The following is a 6,455-nucleotide window of genomic DNA, read 5'->3' as shown; positions in this document are numbered from 1 at the left end:
TCCATAAAAAAGTCTGTAATCATGGCCCTTTGGGGGTAACCATTGATTCTAACGTTATGGCCAGCTTCGTTTTTAAAGAAATGCGGAACAATTGTTCAGTCTTTGTGGACAACACACACTTAAAGGTTATCAACGATCCCAAAACGGTAACATTGTTTATTGACGTATCCGTTCAACCAAAAGTGAGCTAACGAAACTCGCTTATAAAAATTGAAATCAACGGCCATCTTAGGCGTTGTTCTTTTAGAAATCGGAGAAGGAGCGCGCTCTATGAGATCTGAATGAAATGATTGGGCTATTGGGTTGAAATCTGAGCGTAGCTGACTTCATGTTTGTTTCGTGTTGTATGAAAGAGATAGATAGCACATTCTCATATTATTGACAGTTTAGTTCTTCAGCATTTGTCATAAGTAAATGGAAGAGCTCTGATCAAATTCTGCTAAGGGCGTACTCGAGGTGGTCAGGCTCTCTGACCATTCTGCTTTGAGCTTAAAAAAACGCCACTTGTTTTGGGCTCATTCACCGAAATTACGCCTTGTTAGGTAATCTTATGGCTTCAATTCTTGAAATGTCAAACTAAACTAAAATAAAATCACTTGACAGCTGAAATAATGGCCGCCAGTTCAGTTAAAATAGTGTTGCCAACTGAGGGTTCTATACCTTAAAAATAAACACACCATTTAGATTCCAAGGCAAACAATTTATTATCTCAAAAAGGTATAAAAGGTAAAACAAATAGGCTATAAGTAAATGAAAAACACCCTTTTTAAGTTGAATGAACATAGATGTGAAGTCAAATAAAATGCTACCTTTACCAAACATTAAGGATAAGAACAACTTTAACACTAAATAGAACACAGAAATCAAATTAAATCGTTCGAAAGAGGCTATGGTACCTATCCACTTGATATATTTTTTGAAAATTATAGATTCTTTACACCATTTATACATACTTTCACTCTTCAAAAGTTTGTTATTCAAAACCAATTTTCAAATGTGTTGCAAATATTTATAGACCTTCTGAAACACTCAAAAACTAATCTACTTATAGTTTTATACATTTGATGCTCACTATCGTGGTGTATGGTGTTAAATCACAATTTATTGGATCTTTTTTCCTAACATAACCAATTTTTCAAATGAATAAAGAAAATTGTTTTTCAATATCATAATATTTTCCCTTTCCGAAAAGAACAACAACAACAAAAAAAGAATATGAGAAAGTTTTTGCCAAATTATAGTCTAACCAATAAAATAGTATTTTTATGCTGTTCAAGCTGAAGGCAATATCATAATAAATAGCCTTGAGATGAGCCATTTTTGTATATCTCAACGTGCGTCGTTTTATACGCGTCAACATCATTATGCTCAAGAGCATATTCATCAAAACACTTTCATTCTGCGAAGTCGTGTGTTGCTCTAAAAAGCGTCAAAACGACGAAGAAGCCAAAGTAATATATTGGCAACAAGCTATTTTTATACCCACATCATTCCCATTTTAACCCCCTTCTCCAACCAATTTTTCTATTCCACAAAGCAAATAAAAATATTAAGAAAATAAAGAAAAAAACGACAATGACAGCAAAGTAAAACATTCGGAAGAAAATAAACAAATAAATGCCTCCCAATCCCAATGCCAATCCGAACTCGAATCCAAACCTTAGCACAGGAAGAGATAAAACGGAATGGAAAACACTTCCGGCAGAGCCAAGTAGTGTAGGAATACCATAGTGACAGAAAGGCAAGGCAGAGGAGCTCAAGCTCAAATGTCGGAAAATGTTCGCCTCCCCGCAAAGTATCTAACTGAAATTGAAATTTATTTCTCAGCTCAGCAGTAGCAGCAGCGTCAGAGGAAGAAGAAAGGGGACAAAGGACAGAGGAGAGACAACAAAAACTGAAGAATGTACGTATATGAACAGGAAGCAGCAGCAGCAACCTGCCACCTAATCTAACCAAAGACACTATTTTGCATAACCCGTTATTTTGCTTATTCAACGAACACAGCATCTATTCATGTTACGCGCCCACCCATAGTGTTTTGACGTTTAGCGGAACGGAACTCTTAACACATTACGGTATCACGAAATAAGGCCAAGCGCGAAAATTTGTATTGAATGATTTTCTTATTGGATTAATGTGCTGACACAAAAAAGGTTTATGTGAACTCCAGCGAATAACATTGACACAAAAAGTTTGGAAGAACATCCGAAACTTATTGTATTCGAAAAAAGAAAATTTAATTTTAAAAATTTGTACGTCAACGTGTAAAATACCTTAGAAGGAATTCTGACACATCATCAAATGTCAAACTGTTGTAGAAGTTGTTGAAATGAAATTTTATCAATATATGACCTTGGAAATGTTGGTTCATATTTTTCTATAGAACTGTAAAAACCATATGAAAGAAAAAGTTCCTTATTAGCTAGGGAAAAGATGATATTCAAAGTACAAGCCTTTCAAATTTTACTCAAAATGGGGCATAAGAACCTTACAATTACGCAACTCTTACAGATTTTAACTTGTTGCTTCTTTGGTTTTTTAATAGACGGAACGCACTAGCGTTCTTTGAGTCAATGAAACTAAGCTGAACTGTTGACTTTCTTGGTAAAGGAAACCACAAAAAAGCCAAATACAGACGATTGACGGAACTTATAACATAGTTGGACCTGTCAGTGAAAAATCTTACCTCAAAGTGCCATAAAATTTTGTGAACTTATAATTTAGTGAGAAAATATTTCCAGGATATGTATTAAGAAGATCCAAGTTCTTAAATAGAGATTGTTGAGAAAGCTTGTGTAAACTGATTTGAAATCGACTGTGTTAATTATTATTTTGCTGCGTGTAAACTTAGTCTTGCCTGAATGTTGTCCATTTTAATGGATTCTGAATGCGTTCATTGTTCTACAAATGTGGAGAAAAAAAAACGCTTTGTTGAGCTAATAAAAGGAACACCGTCCCTAGTGTTAACTGGTCCTTACACTTAGTTTATGTTTAATTCAATGTTTAAATTGTGATTGTCATGTTTTAAGTTTAAGGCTCCAGTTAAAGCTATAATTGGTTTTCATTATTGGAAACAAACATTGGAATTTGTTTGACAGGTCGTTTATAGATATCATCTAAAAATATCTGCTATTGAAAAAAAAATTCCTGATTGAAACCCTCCGAAAAATTTGCACTGACAGAAATCTGTCATTGGAATTGTGTGAAATTAGAACACAAATCAGTGGAACGATTCGTTTCCATTTTGAACATAAAAGTATAAGCTGTTCAGGAAAACGAATTTCGGTCCGGAAAAAAGAAAAATACATTTATAGAGAAAAATAAATGCGCAATTGCACTTTTTTCCTGAAAAAAACTTCTTTGTACGATTTCCGATCGATCAGTAATTTTCATTTCTAATCAAAGGAAAACACCTTCAAATAGTGATTGAAACATTTTTCCGGATCGACTTCAATGATAGCTATAACTGGCCACTAAAATATTTTATTTCGATTTAATAATACCTTTAAACTAAAGCTTTTGTATATGTTCCTACTTCAGTAAATACCCTGGAGTCCGGTACAGGAAGTGAAGCTTAAACCTTTTAGGCCCTAGTTATAGCTATCATTGGTATTCATCATTGAAAAAGAACATTGATATTTTTTTGACAGGTCCTTTATAGCCATCATTGAACATTTCTGTCTGTAAAGTAAATCAGATGAATTGTATTTGTTTGTTTCTTTCTAGTGTTCTCAATAAATTGCCACAAATATTAGAAAATAAGAAGTGTTTTTAAAAAATTATGAATGTACAAAAAAGAAGGAGATTATTAGTGCTTTTCGCGATTTACCATGCATTAAAAAACAGAAAAATTTACAGTTTCTGAAGACGAATTTACCAAGTACATCCTTTATATCGTGCCCGAAAACTTCACGGAGAATATTTTACATTATTTCAGCATTTAGAAGCCTTTGACTTTGTGTTGTTGCCTTTTCCACAATTATTTGCAAGCCGAACCCACAGCCCACGAGCATTGCGACATGCCACTTGTTGAGTATGAAACAAAGATGCAACAACCATCTTCAAATGCTGTTAACATTAGAAATAAATTTGCCAACTGGATGGTTAATAAAGGAAACGTAGAGTTTCAATACCACAAAATTTGCTAAAAACGAAAATTCAATCCTTTGCGTACATATATGAAAATAATAAAAAGAAACACCTTTTTTTTAATATCTTATAGCTAGTGACATAAATAATAGAAACATCATTTTTTTAAGCCTAACTTACATTTTTAAAAAATAGTTTTTTCATCTTAAACTAGTAACACAAAATTAGGAACTTCATTTTCTATAAATTATTTACATAATTATTTATACAAATAAAAACAAATCAATTCTTGAGAAAAACATATAAATATCACAGGGCTTTTAGCTATTGCTCATATTCCAGAAGCTCTGCAGAAAAAAAATTAAATTGTCGTCGTTGGTTGAAATGCTTCACTTGCTGATCAATGCTCTGGAAAAATATCTCCATCGGCTTCTTCTTTTCGATCGCTGTTAGGACTCGCTCAATCGGTACATCCACGGTAGCATCAGAGTATCGCTTCCTCAGTTTTCTTCTTTTAAAGGTCGAAGCTTCGGAATTCGAAGGACCTGACATATCCAATGGTGCTTGATGGGAACACAGGGTTTCATCATGGCCGCCAACAATGTCTATAATTTCTTCGAGTGCGTTCACCTCAACCTGACTTGTATCCTCGCTGTAGTTCCCACAGTCACTTTAAAACAACAAAAAATTGGTATATGAAAACATCAAAGAAGTGAATAAACAAAACATAATCAGCTGGAATCTTTAGGTAAGGAATAAGGAACCGCAAGCTTTGGAAATTGACCCATTTTTTACTGCCCGAGTAGCCCGAACCACTCGGAACATTGCTCTCTAGCTTGAAGTAGCTTCGGTACGAATCCTTCAGAGAACTCCATTTTTTTCGGCATTCTTCTAATTTTGTTTTTTAATAAATTATCTCCAACAGCCAACAAAGAAAAAATAAAATAAACAAACCGCAAAGTTTTTCCTGATTGAAATGCAGCCGAAAAACTTTTTCTGACAGAAATCTGTCATTGGAATTGAGTGAAATTGAAACACAAATCATTGGAACGATTCGTTCCATTTTTGGACATAAGAGAATTCAGGAAAATGAATTTCCGTCCGAAAACAGAAAAATACATTAAAAAAAAAATTAATGTGCAACTAAACTTTTTTTTCTCAAAAATAATTCTGTGTGTGATTTCCGATCGATTGGTATACAATTTTCATTTCTAATCAAAGGGAAACACCGTCAAATATCGATTCTAAAAATTTTCCGGATCTATTTCAATGATAGCTTTAACTGGCGCCTTAGATAACAAAGCAAATCATAGGATAAAGGATGAAGAACCTTTGAAACTAACATGTCTCCAATTAGGAACGAAAACAAGCAGGTAAGTACATTTTTACTTCTCAAACAGAAGGAAACTATTTTCCTAAATGCATCTTTGCACTTTTCTAATTTCTACATTTTACTTGGCTTTATTTTAAAGTCCCGCATATCAAATCAAACTGAAACTCGAAACTCAAACAATACGCGTGTCTGGAGACGTGTAAGTTTTGTCATCGTGAACATTATTTGCCCTTGTTTAGGTACCTACCTAACCTACCTACATTTAACATCTATTCTTTCTTCTTATTTTGTGCAATCGAATAAAATTCCATCTTGTTATTGCCTCGTGCCTTGGCACATCCGCTTCCTACTCCTTTTCTTTCAAACCTATAGGTACAATGTATGGATGAATATGGTGGTTGGTATATCCTCCTCCAAAATTTGAATATTTCAAGGGGACGAGCTGGGCCGGGCTCATGAGAAAGAAGAAATTCGCGAAACTCGAATCAAATAAAATCTATCTTGTCACGAAATAAGGAATTTCCTTACACATCCCCTTCGACTTCCGTTATAGTTTCACAAGAACCCACATTTCCAGGACATGCCATGTCTCTGGATGTGAACATAACAGTGTCACCCTAATAATTGAGTTTATAGCGAAAAACGACAACGACATCGAACAGACATAAAAAAAATTGCACTATCCTTCCACAGGAATGTTAAATTGCAGCCTAACCGTATTAAAGGCTTCAAATACCTTAGTTTAATCTTTTTTTCTATTCCAAGCCGAACACATAGTTTTTTTGTGTGTAGGTATTTGTTTTATTTTTACAAACATAGCAGAGAGAATATAACTTTTCATTAGGGATAGTGACATATCCTGAAAAATAAATAAATGTCACATTGCTGTGCGGGGATTGGTCGAGCACTAATTTGACACACGCTAAGCAAAAACAGCAAATGGCTAAGTTACCCGAATAGGATATTGTAGGTACCTAGCTTTACCTTCCACATATAACAGTTAGAATTGACTCCAATCCCATTTATTATAACA

This window comes from Eupeodes corollae, chromosome 2, assembly GCF_945859685.1.
Source record: "Eupeodes corollae chromosome 2, idEupCoro1.1, whole genome shotgun sequence".
Classification (NCBI taxonomy): domain Eukaryota; kingdom Metazoa; phylum Arthropoda; class Insecta; order Diptera; family Syrphidae; genus Eupeodes; species Eupeodes corollae.
The sequence above is the reverse complement of the archived record's forward strand: the minus strand, read 5'-3'. Positions refer to the sequence as shown.